The sequence below is a fragment of the Dipodomys merriami genome, unplaced genomic scaffold, assembly GCF_024711535.1.
Source record: "Dipodomys merriami isolate MVZ:Mamm:240054 unplaced genomic scaffold, mDipMer1.0.p SCAF_383, whole genome shotgun sequence".
Classification (NCBI taxonomy): Eukaryota; Metazoa; Chordata; class Mammalia; order Rodentia; family Heteromyidae; genus Dipodomys; species Dipodomys merriami.
The window spans coordinates 61,142-77,568 of record NW_027205415.1 but is presented as its reverse complement, the minus strand read 5'-3'; the positions used below and the strand labels follow the sequence as shown (position 1 = coordinate 77,568).

Sequence of the window (16,427 nt, the reverse complement as noted above, 5' to 3'; positions counted from 1 at the left end):
ACTTGAGCTGAGGGACAGCACCCAGGCCCCAGAGTTCAAGCCCCATAACCAACAAAATCAAAATAAAAAACAAAACAAAACAAAACATAGCCTCTCACTTTTGTGGCCTGAACTCTGTAATACCGCGGCTTCAGCCTAGGGTTAAGATTTTAGGTGTGGACATTTATCATCCCTCCTGATTCAGACTGTACTTGATAAATTTTTAATAAATATTTTGTTCTTTATTTTCCTCTTTGTAAATTCACATGCACCTATTAAAAATTGGCTTGGCCATCCCAGTTACCTTCTCAAAGTAACTCTTGATTTCGACTTACAAAAAGTTGTATTATATTACAAGGGAAACAATGCTACAAATAAGAAAACTAATAATTAATATTAATAATTAATAAAATAAAAAAACAATTATCAGTGTTTTAAGTATTTGAAGTGTAGTACAAATTAGATTTTTACTATTTTCTCATATTCCTGTACATTTAACACTGGCTAAGATTTTGATGTTGAACAAGAGTTTTATAGGCTATGAGTAATCTTTAAATTTGCCCACTAAGATTACTTTTTATGGATCATCTCATCTCATCTTTTTTATATGGCTTATATCATCATTTGTTCCTCACGAACTTATAAAGTAATGTATGGAAGTTCTAAAGTTTTAACAGAAACTGTGTAGTTAACAGTCTTAACTCTTCACTCTGCTTCTTTAAACAAAACCTTTGCAAATTCTCATTAGTAATGTTTCTATAAAATCTGAAATGTACATACTTAGTAGCATATATCTGCTACCATAAATCTTAAATACTTTATAGAAAATTTTTATGACCTGCCAAACCGTCCTAATTTTGGCATATATAAGCAAATTCTCAAATTTAAATACATTTAAAACATTAAAATTTTAACAAACCTGAACACTTGCTGCAGTGTTCATTATGACAGGTGCCTTGTATAGAATAATGGAATTCCTCCTCCCACACATCTCAAACAACAATTATCTGGAATTATTTAATTTTTGACATGTCAATCTTGACTTTATTCTTAAATGTGTGCTTATGTAAGAAATACATGGTTCTAAAACTTCATGAAAATTCCTTTGAACTTACTTTTTTGAATTGTCTAGTTTAAGAAAATCAGTTGCACTTTATATATAAAAAATGTTTTGTGCGGGCTCGGAAGTTGGCTCAGTTGTAGAGCGCTTGGCTTGCATGCCTGAGGCCCTGGGTTCTATTTCTCAGCACCGCATGAACAAAAAGCCAAAAGTGGTGCTGTGGCTCAAGTGGTAGAGCGCTGGCCTTGAGCTGAAGAGCTGAGGGACAGTGCCCAAGCCCAGAGTTCAGGCTCCATGACCGGACCCCCAAAAATAAAATGTTTTGTGCTCAATTCGGCAGCACATACACTAAAATTGGAACATTACAGAGAAGATTACCATGGCCTTGTGCAAGGTTGACACCTAAATTCGTGAAGTGTTCCAGATGCTGGAGAGGATGTGGCCACAAGGAACCCTACTGCATTCTTGGTGAGAGTGTCAACTTTGGAAAGTATGGAGGGTCCTCAAAAGACTCCATAAAAAGCTCCACTATGACCCAGCAATCCCACTTTTGGGGATTTAACCAAATGTTCACAAATAAACTACCATCACAACTATGTTTACTGCAGCATTATTTACAATAGCTAAGATACGGAACCCACCCCGATGGCCCTCAGTAGATGAATGGATGAAGGAAAATGTGGTATATGTACACAATGGAATTCTATGCCTCCATCAGAAACAATTACATCGCCCAATTTTTTAGGAATTGGAAAGACTTAGAAAAAAAAATTCATTAAGTGAAGTAAGCTAAGTCCAAAGAAACATACGTCCCATGGTTTCCATTATTTTCAATAACTAATTTATGTCTGGGATAAGCAGAAAAGGTCAAAAGCCATGTGCATATGACCAGATAAGATGATATTAAGGGAAATGAACCCCAAGATAGGGAAACAAGTAGTTTTATCTCTATTGTTTCTAACGTACTTATAATGTGCAATGGGATATTTTTTGTTTCTTTGTATGTTCCTCTCCCACACTATAACCCCTGTTTTCACTGTATTTGAAGTTGGTGCCCCTACATCCTATGTATATGTTTCTTTAATTTGGGGAGGGGAAGGGAAATAAAAATACTTAAACAGGGATACAGGTTGACCAATTGTAACAATGAGATGCACAAGACATTCTGTTGAAAAATGAACTTTACAATTTAGGCCGGGGAAGGGGGGGTGTATTTGTGGAGGTGGGAGGGTAGGGATGATGGGGGAAAAATAAAGGAGGAGGTAACAATGCCTGTTAGGAATTGTACTCATTATTTGCTCATGTAAATGTGACCCCTCTGTAAAGTATTTTTACAATTAAAATATGTATACAAATTTTCCGAGATGGAATAGTTATTTCCTCTATTTTATCCATATAATATCATTAACAAAGAAATTAGTGTAGAACACTGATATGATGTTATTTTGATTAAATGTGTGGGTGTGTCTGTGGGTGTGTGCGCACGCACCTACACGTGCACACACACCGATGCTTGTGTATTAGCATGCTCAGAGTGAAATCAGTGCTTCAAGGTATTGCTAGGCCTTCTCTCCCTAGATTGGTGAGCACTATATGAGCTACATCTCCATTCCAGGCTGTTTGCTAGTTCATTATAAGTTTTGAAAAATAATTTCATGAATTTATTTAGCCCTGATTGGCTTCCAACTATTATCCACAGATCTCAGGCTACTGAGTAGATATCTACAGTAGATAGGATTACAAGAGTGACCAGCCAGCACAAGGCTTTCAGAATAATTTTAAAAGTAGGAGAAAATTTACTTCTCAGGGGCGTGTTTTATCATCTCCTACTATTAAAGCATTTTGGAGTGAATATATGTGAACTTATTTCGTTTTGGGATTCTTAAAAGACAGTAAGTGAAGCTATTTAAAATTTTAGTACTTTTTAAAAAAGGCTATTGGAGCTGAGTGACAGAAGAAATTTGACTATCTTTGGACCTCAATTTATAAGTTCAGTTCTGTTCGGGATAACCCAATGTCACCAACACAGTCTGTGTTGAATATAAACTGTAACAGAAAACAATCTCCATGGGCAGTAATTGTTATGCTATTTTTTCTTGGACAACATGAATATTGAATTGAGAGTGTAAGAGAATGGGGGTTTTACCTACCTTTTTTATATTGTTGAAAGACTTTTGGAAACATTAACTTATTTCCTTGCTCACTGTTTGTCTTTGGACCATTCACTTAGTGCCTTTAGTTACAATTTTTCCCAACACTAGAATGATAATAATATTAGCATTATCGCAAATGTTACCTTAAGAATTGAGAAAAATAAAACTTGTGAAATACTTAATATAAATTTCTATGAATGAGCGTTGAGTTTAGCCAGCAGTTTTTTAAATACTAAATAGAATGCAATAAGTATTACAGAAACCATTACAGGTAGTGAGTAACCAGAAGTAATGTTATCTATTGACCATGCTCTGTTTCTAAGGAAGCTAGTTGGATAACTTCTCATGCTGTAAATCAAACTGGTTATCTTATGTCTTGGTAGTATAAAAATTTCAGGGACAGAATAATGAAGGAATGTTGTAGACTGAGGTGAAGTCCATACGAAAATGTGAAAACTAATAAAACGTAAAAGTATCTGAAAAGTATATTGTGTTTTACTTCGTTTAAGTTACATTGCAAAAATAGGGAATACCTAGAAGAATGAATTCTCTTTTTGGTATTATATCATAGGTCCTTACGAGGATGAACTCTTTCCTCATTCTTGTAGAGGCAATATCAAATGAGAGGAACTGTATTTTTTTGTTTGCTTCTTTACATTTATTCTTCAATTTGAAATCTGAACTACATGAGACAGAAAGAATCTAAGGGAAATTATACACGCAGGCTTTGGAAGAACAATCATCTTAAAATAAATAAAATACATATAGTCTTATAGAAGGTCTAACTATATTGAGTTATATAGTCTCAAGTGTAAACAGAAAATGATTTAAGCAATTTATCATGTTATTGAAAAATGAAAAATGTGAGTAATTGCTTAATTTTTTTCTTTCTAAAACCTTGAATTAATTATTGATTTTGTATAGAGAGATTAAAGATGAGATTAACAAGAAATGATTAAAAATGGACAAAAGTTCTGAATAGACATGTTTTCCAATAGCCTGAAAATGGCCAGTGTCTTTACAAAATTATGTTTAATACCACTTCTATGCTGGCTTAATGCTTTCTGAACAGAAGTCATTAGAGAAATTAATATGATACTACTTCATAACTATTATACTCATTAAAAAATCAGAGGAACCTCGTGTGGTGGTTAAGGCTTGTAATTCCAAGCATTGGAGAGGTTGGAGTAAGGGGATTTGAGTCTAAGGCCAGTCTAGGGTACTACACATAGTAAAAACCTGCCCTTTCAAAAAACTCAGAAGGTAATAATGTTGGTGAGAGTGTAGAAAAAAGGAAATTTTCTACACTCTTGGTCAACATACAGGTTAGTATTCTCATTGTAGAAAGTAGTATGCAATTTTCTAAGAAATGCAAACTTGAAATATCATCTTATCCACCGATCATGTGATTATTTCTCTATGGATAACTGATAAATATATCTGTGGTTCATTATTATTCACATTATTCACAACAACAGCCAAGATAAAAATCGAAGTTAAGTGTTCAAGTACAGAATAATAAAGCAACTGTGGTGCATGCACAAATATATTTTTCTGTTTCATACTTAAAATAGCAAGAGACTTCTCCCATTAGCCACAACTTACAATAACCTGAAAGATGTATTCAAATCAAGAAAAATATTGTCTTGTGATCTTTGTAAAACAACAACAACAACAACAACAACACACGCACACACACACACACACACACAAACACACACACACACACACACACACACACACACACACCAATCTCAAACATTTAGAGATAATTTTTTTAAAAAGTAAAGCAAAGTGGAATTGCTGGGGCATTTAGGTCACAGTGTAGAAGATAGTAGATATACAGGATGACCAAGTATAGAGTTGTAATGTACAACATGAGGATACAGGGGACAACACTGGCCTTACATAGGAATGATGATAACTAAGTAGGAGTTGTTCTTCCTCATAGGGGTTGCTCTTTCAGTTGTTCTTCCTTCAGTAATGGATAAAATGAACATAATTCTTTAAGTATAACGGCCTGTTGCCCCATTTGTCAGGAAATGAAAAGACCTGAAAAAAATTATATTAAGTGAAATAACCTAGGCACAAAGAAACATAGATCCCATGGTTTCCTTTATTTATAACAACTAATATATATCTGAGACAAGCAGAAATGGTCAGATAAGTTGATGTTAGGCGAAAAGTTCACCAAGATAAGAACTCTTTTTTTTAAATCTTTCTTGCTATTGTTTCTAACATATTTATAAAATATTTCTGTGTTGCTTTGTATGTCTCTCCCCCACGGTATAACCCCTGTTTGCACTGTATTTGATGTAGGTATAATTTGTGGAGGGGAAGGAAAAAATTGTTTAAATAGGGATAAAGGTGGACCCATTGCAACAATGAGATGTATAAGATGTTATGTCAAAAAACGAACTTTACAGCTTTGGCACAGGGTAGGGGGATTTATAGGAAGGGATGGCAAGGGGAAACAAAAGAGGAATCAACAATGCTTGATAAGAAATGTACTCATTACCTTGCCTATGTAATTGTAACCCTTCTGTACAATATTTTCACAATAAAAAAATTAAGTAGATACATTATATTAAACCTGATAACAGTGCCTACATACTTCACTTTATTGGTTAAATAAATGTTAGGCCTCCTCAAAAAAAGGAAACAATAACAAGCAATATAGCAATAATATATGCTCAACATAGAACAAAATGTCTAATTAAAATACATGAAATTTTCCTTGATGTAACTTAATTATTACAAATAAGAGAAACCTTGAGACCTATGTTCCTTTAAGTCTGGCTTACTTCAGTTAATATGATTTGTTCCAAGATCTTCCATTTCCTTACAGATAAGGTGGTATCATTGTTTCTGATGGAAGCATAGTATTCCATGTATGTGTATTTGTGTATGTGTGTGTGTGTGCGTGTCTGTGTGTGTGTGTGTGTGTGTGTGTGTGTGTGTCACATTTTCTTGTTCCATTCATCTATTGAGAGGCATATGAGTTGATTCCATATCTTAGCTATGGTAAATAATACTGTGATAAACATAATTGTGCTGGTAGCTTCAGTGTGGTCTTGTTTGTGGTCACATGGTTAAATGCCCAGAAGTGGGAATATTGGGTAAAAAGGGGAACATTATTGTGCACATCACGTATAACCTTATTAGATGAGCAGAATAACTCAATAGCTATGTACTATAACCATATAAGGTGATTCTAAATGAAATGAACTCCAGGATATGTTCTTTATTGTTGTTGTTATGAATGTATTACATGATTTCTTTTCATCCTTTTGTGTTTTACCCACCAATGGTTTATCCCCTGTAGTCATTGTATTTGATTTTGATACCCTGGGTATTATAACTAGGGAACTAGGGAACTAGGGAAACGAAAGGGAAAAAAATAAAATGGTGAGACAAAGGACAAAGGGGGATCCTATGCAACAATGGTACTCATAAGACAATATGTTGGAAATGATATTGGGGGGGTTGTTGTGAATGAAGAAGGAGAGACATTGGAGAAGGGGTAAAAAAGTTAGAAAAGAAATGAATTGATTACCTTACTTATGTAACTATACCCCTCTGTACATTACCTGGACAATAAAATTTAAATTAAAATAAAGTATATGAGAGCAGCAATACAGGAGATGGGAGTGGGGGAGGTACTGTAGTATAGTAGAGTAGAACAGCTGTGGAGAGCAGTAATTTGACTTTACCATAGGAAGTAATAAACTACCATACAGATTTACAGCCTAATGTCAGTCACTGAAAAGGGAAAACAAAATGCACAATCAGCAAAGCAATATAGATAAAATAGAAAACTGAAAAATTAAGGTGAAGAGATGACTTGAACCAACAATAACAAATGACACAATTAGAAAACAAATAAGCTGGTAAGTATAAAAAATATTACCCATAATTCTATTAAATGTTATTTACATCACAATTTGTTAGAAATATAATTCAAATCACAGTTTAATAGCATATCATTTTCATAGTAGGTTATTTATCATTGATTTCTTAATATTCAATGTTAAATATATAATTTTAATTTCAGCACCTATAGAAAAGAAGAAAGTGAAACTAATTTTAATAATATATTTTATGAATTGTAAAATTGACAAGCATTAGAATTTTAACAAATAATATGTCATTATTGTTTCATTTCTGTGAATTAATGTAATAATTCAAAGTGTATTCTAAACTTAGCAATCATCTTAACATCAAATAATAAATTATTGCACATGACTCTTGGTATTAGGTGGAACGGTTCAGAATTGTGGTAAAAATTCACCACACTATACATGAGAGTATGTCTCCTCTCATCTAGCTTATATTCTAGAAATTTGATTTCTACATGCATGTTAAATTCTTGTCTAGGTGAGAGCTATACAATTATATGCAATTATAGACATGAGGAGTATTTCAGATGGTACTTAAAAGTCATATTCATTAATTAAATTTTTATTATTTTGTACTAAATAAATATTTATAGAGAGACTGAATTTCTGAGTAAATGATGGTGTATCTGTGCCAGATTATACGTATTAAGGCTTATTTTATATTTCTGACATTGTTTCTAAAGTTGGATTTAATTTTCCAAAAGAGGATAAGTGTATTACATTGGATATATGAAAGTAAACTTAGTGTTTATTCCATAAATCCTTTGCCACTTATCTAATCCCAATATAAATTATCCATGTGTTTGAAGTAATGAAAATAACAACAGATATAAGCCATATAAATCCATCTGTAGTAGACAAGTATTTTCAAGTAAAAGAGGATAGTTGATCCTCTTTTACATTACAGAATATTCTTGGGAAAATGTGCTCCAGGCTGGCCACAACTGCAGAATATTATGGTTTGATCTATCATAAGAGAAGGAAGGAAGGGGAACCTTCTTTCCAAAATTTTGTTCCCAGGGATGTGATCTGTTTTATGGTGGTGAGTTGGAAATGAACATTTTTCACAGTCAACCTTGAAAAGCCATCTTGATAGACCATTTCTGTAAGTGGTTACAGATGATTATTCCTGGATTTCCAAGGATGCCAGATTGCCTCATTTTGAGACAATTAAAACAGGAATTTAGTCAGCTGTTTTTGTATGTTTAGGAGAAAAACCCATTGACTCTAGGCCAGCAGGTCACTGGGGCCCAGAGATGCTAATACATTGAAGAGTAATCCTAGACCTCTAAAAACAAAAAAACAAACAAACAAAAAAAAACAACTCCAGTATTCACTGCCAGTCAAGGCTGCTATCACAGCCTACATGAAGTCAGGCAAAAAACAGAAGCTGAGAGTAATTTCGATGATAAATAAAATATTTGTGATGAGGCAGACTGAAATGAGACTCCAGAGAGAGGGTCAGAAAGACTGATCAGACTAAAATTGGTCAAAAAAAGATTGGAAAATAGTATTCCTTGTAGAACACATAAATCATAGAAGTCCTGTGCTTGTAAGAAGAGAGCAGACCACATTCCTTTTTTTGAGAAATGCACATTTTCTTTAACATCAGCTTAATGAATTTTCAATGGAAATCTTTGAAGGCCAATTGCTGAAGAAAAGAAAATATCATCACTCTGTTAGGAGTTCTAATATCACATTAGGAAGTAATAAAGCACAGATTTGTAATAAAAAGTGAAAAAAATTATTCCAAATGAGGGTTTCATTTGTTTTGAGGTAAATGTTCTTGATTTAGGTGCTAGCAATTACCATACAATTGATTCAGTCCCATAGCTGAGTTGATATTGACTACAGTATTCTCACATGAAAGAAAAGAGAAAATTTACAAATGTCTGATGAAATGAGTCAAGGATGAAGTGTTCTAATAGTGATATCTGAGGTTTAGACACAGGTGAAGAGGTGGATTTTCTTTTATAAAAGTCTCTCATTTTTAGGCTGGTGCCAGTGCCTCACAGTTGTAATCCTTTCTACTAAGGAAGCTGAGATCTGAGGACTGCTGTTCAAAGCCAGCCTGGGCTGGAAAGTCCCTCAGACTCTCAGCTCTATTTAACCACCAGAAAAACAGAAACTGTGGCTCAAGAGGTAGAGCCCTTACCTTGAGTTGAAGAGGTCAGGGACAGTGCCCAAGCCCAGATTTCAAGCCCCTAAAACAACAACAACAACAAATCACCCTTTTCTTGGACTGCTTACATCTTTTCCTAACATTCAATAAAGAAGCCATTTTATCACCCACTACATTTAAGTCATATCCTAGCTGCTGCAAATAGAATGATTTGGTATCTTATGTCAAAAGATACATATTTAGGTCTGGGAAGGTGGTTCAGTGGTAGAGGGCTTGCCTTATATGCATGAGGTCCTGGGTTTGATTACTGAGTACTGCATAAGTAAAAAGAAAAAAGCTGGAAGTGGCGCTTTGGCTCAAGTAGTAGAGTGCTAGCCTTGAGCTGAAGTGCTGAGGGACAGCGCTCAGGCCCAGAGTTCAGGCCCCATGACCAGACGCCCCCCCCAAAAAAAGGTTCCTATTTGGGGAAAAAATACCAGCAGTGGTAACTTGTTTTCCAGTCCTTGAACTCTGGGTCGGGTCCCTGAACATAGTTATGCTGGTAGCTTTCATGTGAGCTTGCTTGTTATTTATTGGATTACTGCCCAAGACAGGAATTACTGGGTCTTAAGGGAAATCTATGTTTAGTCTTTTGAGGAACGTCCGTACTGCATTCCACGGTGGATGAACAAGTTTAATTTCCCACCAACAGTGTAATAGAGTTCCCATTTGGCTACATCCCTGTCAGCATTCACTATTGTTAGTTTTCTTGATAATCGCCATTCTATCTGGGGCAGTGTAGAATCTGTCATGTACTTGTAGATTCGTAGGCACCTTCTAGCAACCATAAAAGAATGAATCTATGAAAACTATATTGCTCTGAGTGTGCATACCTTTCTTTTAGTATAATTTTCCCAAACCTTTCATTTTCCTTAAGACTGGTGAAAAGTCATCCTTTCTGATGGGTGAATAGAATTCCATTGTGTGTATGTGTGTGTGTGTGTGTGTGTGTGTGTGTGTGTGTGTGTGTGTGTGTGTGTGTGTGTGTGTGTGTAAAATGACAATAGGCCTATGAGTTCATTTCTAATCCTTTGGTTTCATCTGTAATTTTGTAATTTCTTATTACATTCAGATTGCTTTCTCTACTGCATTGAAGCATATTGTTGGGATTTTGATGGGTATTGTATTGTCAATTGTTTGGGGGCAGTATTGCAGTTTTCACAATGTTAATTGTTAATTCTTCCAACCAGGAGCATTGAAAGACTTTCCATTTCCTTGAATCTCCTTAAATTTCCTATTTTAAATTTATTAATTCCTAGTTTTGTTGTTGTTTTGTTTTGTATAGATTTGTTATGATTTTGAGGCTAATACATATGAGGTTTTTTTGGATTTCAGTGTGGATCTTCCCATTGTTAGTAAAACAGAAAAACTACTGATTCTTGTGGGTTTTATACTCTGCTACATTCCTAAGGTTAGCACCACCTTTACTAACGTGGGGGGAAGGAGCTATAGTGTCCTTTAAATATAGGATCATTTCATCTGTAAATACTGATAGTTTTACTTCTTCCCTATTTGGATCCCCTTTATGTTTTTCTCTTGCCTATTGCTCTTGCTAGAAAGTCCACTACTATGTTGAAGAATAGTAGAGATAGTGGACATCCTTTTCTCATTCCGGATTTTAATGTCTTCATGCTTCCACCATTAGGTACACGCTTATTATCTCTTTGTCATATACATACTTTGTATTATATTTAAGAAAGCTCCATGCATTCCTAGCTTCTCAGACCTTTAATCATAAAGGGGTATTGGAGCTTTTTAAAAGCTTTTTCTACATCCATATAGATGATCATGTGGTTCTTTCCCTGCTTCTACTGATGGCGTGTTTTATGTTTATTGACAAGTATATTGAATCCAATTGTATCCTAGGATGAATACTGTTTGATCATAGCATATAATTTTTTTGTTAGTTGCTAAAATTGGTTGGTGAGAAATTTATTGAGAAGTTTGCATCAATGCTTATCAAGGAGTTTGGTTCATAGTTCTTTTTCTTTGACGAGTCCCCATCAATTTGGGAAAGAGTATAATTCTTTTTTTTTGGAAGGGGTGGTCTGGTCGTGGGCCTGAACTCTGGGCCTGTGTGCTGTCCCTCAGCTCTTCAGCTCAAGGCTAGTGCTCTACCACTTGAGCCACAGCGCCACATCCGGCTTTTTTTCTTTTTGCTAATGTGGTGCACATTACATAGCACCCTATTTGTTAAGACTCCACACACAGCCCGTTGAAAAGCTGAGTACAAAGCACCCTTTGTAAATCACTCATTTTATAGCACCCTTTGAAGAACTCAGTGCATAGAAGAATTTTGTAAGTTTCAGCACATACCACACTATGGCAGGACTCAGCACATACCACACTGTGGAAGCAATCAGCACCCAGCACCATTTGAAGGACAATACAGAGCACCCTGTGTAAAGGACTCAGCACACAGCACTCAAAAATCTCACCTCATCACTCTCTTCTCAAGGGCTCAGCACATAGCAGGACCCTTTTAGATGAATTAGCACACCACAACTTTTGAAGGACTCAGCATACAGTACATTGTGTAATGGACTCAGAACACAGCACCCTTTGAAAAACTCAGCACGGCCCACTCTTCTCTGAGATTCAGCATATAGCACTCTATGGGATGACTCAGCAAACAGCACATTTTTGAGGACTCAGCACAAAACCCCCATGTGGGAAGGATGCAGCAAATAGAGCCCTTTGAAGGACTCAGCACATAGCTGTATGTAACAGGTCCAGATTTCATTAGAATTGGGATGCTTTCTTCAGTATCCCCATTCTTCAGAAACACTTCACAAATCCTACCAGCTCACATTTAACCAACCTGTGTTTTATGGGGGAGAGTCAGCTCGGGGTCTTGAACTCAAAGTTTGGGGGCCCTGTCCCTGAGCTCTTTGGTTTCATGCTAGAGCTCTACCACTTGAAGGCACAGCTCCAATTTTGGTTTTTTTGGGGTTGTTCTTTGACAGGTCTTATGGTGATAAGGAAGGCCAAGTTGGGGTGTCTGGGGGCAAAGGCTCTTAGCTCAGCCTGGAACTGACCTCTCTCTTCCTTGTGCCCCATGCTTCCCATGGGCCTCCTGGAGCTCTCTTGGCCTAGGGTGGAACAGACCTGCTCTGGCATCAGCACTCAGGGTGAACAAAAGTCAGCTTGGCCCTGGTCACTTCTCAAATTGAACTCTAGAGGACAATGGCACGGGGCAGCATATCCCGCATCTGGCCACCAGGGGGAAGGAGTGGCCCACCATAGGGATAGTACATGTGATTTGTGTTTACTCTTGCTTCCCTGGGGTCTCCATCTTGCTTCCAAGTCACCCTGGAGAGGAAAATCCTTGAGACACTTACCTACAATTAACAATAGAAAACAAGTGGGGCTGTGGCTCAAGTGGCAGAGCAGTAGCATTGAGCAAGAAAACTCAGGGATAGAGCCTAGGCCATGAGTTCACACACACACACACACACACACACACACACACACACACACACACACACACACACGCACGCACACACACACACACCACATGCATGCAAAATCAGAGATTTCTACACTGCAATCTTTGGTATTCTCTACTTTTTCCCCACTAAGCCTGGTGGCTGCTGGCCTAGGTGTCTGATGCATATACCACCACCTGGCATCTTTAATTTTGGGGAACAGAATGGGTAGAAGGTCATCCTTCTCTGATCCCAGCTCCTTGTTTGAGTCATGGTCTATCCAGGCCCGTTGGGGCTTCTTCCCAAAATCACCAAGATGCCTTCAAAAGTTATCACATACTGGGCACTGGTGGCTCATGCCTGGCATCCTAGCTACTCAGGAAGCTGAGATTTGGAGGATCACGGTGCCAAGCCAGCCTGGGCAGAAAGTGTGTGAGACTCTTATCCTTGATGAACCATCAGAAAACAAAAGTGGTCCTGTGGCTGAAGTGGTAGAGTACCAGCCTCGAGAATAAGAGCTCAGGGAGAGTGTTCATGGCCAACAAAAAGGAGATGTTGGCTTTAGGATTGGCTTTGGACAAATATAATTGGAATTTTCAAGTGCTCCAGGACAAAGCAGTTCCTCCTTTAGTCCCGTGCTGGTCCATCTTGTCTCACCCCCTGGCCTTGTCCATGCTTTGGGTCAGCATGGCTCTGGATGGAAGGGAGGGCTCCAAGGAGGAAGATCCCAAAGCAATCACCCAACCTTTTTCTGCCATGCTCACCCTGCTGCTTCTGCTCTTTGCCATAGACCTTCTTCCTGGAATCCATCCATGAGGTCATCACTGGCAACATAGTGGTGAGTGGTGTGTCTGGCCTAACTCTGGGCAGTCAGAGGTGGAAGTAGGTTTGGGATTAGGAGCTTCCACCCTGGTGTGGGCTGAGCCTAGGGTTGACCTTTATTTCATCCTGAGCCTTGCTGTGGTGGGAAGACAGTGTAGACTCCACATTGAGTCAGGTAAGATTGGAATCTGGAGGACCTCTTGTGTGGGGAAGGATGTGGGGCTCAGGGGGCCACTGTTGTTGATACTCCTCTCTCGGGACTCCCCTCTGCTTCCCTCATCCCTCAATGGTAGAAGAGAAACTTCAACTAAGAGTGTCGGAATTGGGGGCGGGGAATTATTTTGGTGTGAAGCAGAAGTGCTTCATATTCATCCTAGCCCCTACTTACTATTTATCTGAGGAATGGCCATATGGGTTTGGGAGGAGTGAATCATCCTAGCTGAGAATGTGGCTCAGTGGTAGAGTGGTCGCCTAGCATGACTGAAGCCCTGGGCTTGATTCCACACAGAAAAAGCTGGAAGGGGAAGTGGGGTTCAACTGGTCGAGCATCAGCATTGATCAAAAAGAGCTCAGGGACAGTGGCCAGGCCCTTAGTTCAAGCCCCAGGACTGGAAGAACAAATCTTCATTTGAGGCTTCTTTCCCCTTTGAAAACAATTTATTCTTTGTGATAAGCATAACATGGGTCTCTTCCCTGGTCACCAATGGGCCATTAGATGTCCCTTGAGATTGGGGCGCCTCCCAGCAGCCTCTGCCTTACCTGACCCCCAGTTTAACCTTCCCATCACCCAGCAGATGGAGGCCTGAGAGAAGGCCACCTGACCACCTACTTCTGGTGGCCTCCAAGGCTTTTGAGAGTCAGTATGTCTCATGAGGAGTCATTATCTGCATCAGTCTACCAAATAAAGGGAAGGAGCACTCCTCACCTGAGCTGTGGGCAGATCTGTATCTAGGGCATCTGCAGCAGGATGTGCTCCTTGGGGGAGTCCTCTATGGTGATGAGAACCCTGATCTATCCTCTGGCAGTTTCCACGCTGTCTTCAAGTTGCAATTCTTCAAAACATTTCGGCTCCTCCCTAATTTCACCTCCACAGGCACTGATGCATCTGAAGCAGCATTGGTGGTTGGGGGCTCAGCCGGTGCTGGCATCTCGAGCCTGCTGTCCATACTTTCCTCTGTGAGGATCGACAGCAGCTCCTGCAGTACTTTTCTCTTCTCCATCTTCTCCTGGGATATCCAGCAAACACACTCAGCTTTTTCCCAAAACAGCTCATTCAGGACCAACATCTGCTCTTTACACGCCACGAGGGACTCCTCAATAGTTTGGATGTGTGCTGACAGCTGGTTGCATCGATGGTGGAGCTAACTTGCTGGATTCTGGAAGTCCACCTCATCAGGCAGGTTGTGGATGAAGCAGATTTTCTTCTTGGATGCCCACATGTCCTGCTTCCCATCCCCATGAATGCTGTGGTGGCAGCTCATGGGGCGGGAGGCTGTAGCTCCAGCTCAGTCTGGCACTGAGCTGCCAGGTGGGCCAGGTTCCTGCTGCTGGCCCACTGCTCCTGTGGTATGATTTCCCCGCTGTGGATCTCAGGCTCAGTATGTTAACAGAGCCTAATCCATCTTCCAGGCAACATGGAATGTGGGCGTAACCACAATTCTTGTATCCCGTGGTCAGAAAGAATCATGAAATAATGGGGGTGTGGCAGAATCCTGTGATGAAGGCAGACTGGGCAGAGTTAAGATGACAGTGGCTCCCCCAGCCCCTTTCCCAGGGAACTCTGTACAATTCAGTTGGGGACAAGACGGTGACCTGCTTGAGCTGGATGGCTGCACAGATTGTTGTGTATGTCCGTTTGTTGCCAGTCTTGGACCTTGAACTCAGGATCTGGCACAGTCCCTGAGCTGCTTTTGCTCAAGGCTAGCCCTCTACCACTGGAGCCACACGAATCTACTTCTGGCTTTGTTGGCATTGAAGTTGGACAAGGGTCTCAAGGACTTCCTGGCTTAGAGTGACTTTGACCATGATCCTCCTATCACAGCCTTGTAAGTATCAAGGAGGAGCCACTGGTGCCTGCCTCATCATTGGTTTTGCTGATGTTCTTGGACACACCTGTGAGTTCCCTATCCTCAGGTTTAAGTGGTGGGAGCTGGAGCCCACAGTTGGAAGCCTGGATCTGCCACTTCCAAATGGCCTGAGATCCTAAGAAACTCATTCCTATCCATATGAATACCAATGGAATGTGATGTATATCATGATTGAATGGGCAGTTCTTGCATGATTCTAGGATAAAATTCTACACAATTGTATTCTAGGACACTGATTGATTTTAATTAATTCTTTATACAGCATTTAAACCATCATATTCATTAAATGGAGGCAGAATGAAATACTGAAGAATTGGGGGTCACATAGTATAGAGATGCCATTTTTTCTGCCCGGACTTTCTTTACTTAATTGCTATATACCATTTTCTGAATGTACTTTGGTATATGCAACTAGAATATATTATACTTGATCTGGAAATCAATTATTCAAACTGTTTTTTTATCAAATATGCTTAGAGCAAAATAAAGAGGTAAATCCAAATTATGTATATTTGAAGATAATGCTTGGTTAGTCCTCTTCTCACATTACCAATTCCCTTCTTGAAAATAATACACATTGTAAGGAAATGCGTAGAATGTTTTAGAGAAATAGGTTGACTTTAAACCAGAGTTACTCTATGCTGCATTTTGTTTACTTTATATCTAGAAAAGCTAAATTCTTATCTTATCATTTTCCTTAGGCTTTATATTCAGGTTTCATCTCTGATGGGTGACAGATAAAGTTATAAACATTTTTTTTTTTTTTGTCGGTAGTGGGGCTTGAACTCTGGGCCTGGGCGTTGTCCCTCAGCTCTTCTACTCAAAGCGAGCGCTCTAC

The 16,427-nt window shown here is 38.6% G+C and overlaps 1 non-coding gene across 1 annotated transcript; it reads left to right on the top strand.

The window, feature by feature from the left end:
* The first annotated feature begins 1,363 nt into the window (after nucleotides 1-1,363).
* Nucleotides 1,364-1,469, top strand: LOC138805053 (U6 spliceosomal RNA). The gene has a single exon (XR_011365426.1). It is a non-coding gene; the product is annotated as a U6 spliceosomal RNA (small nuclear RNA).
* Nucleotides 1,470-16,427: the final 14,958 nt, after the last annotated feature.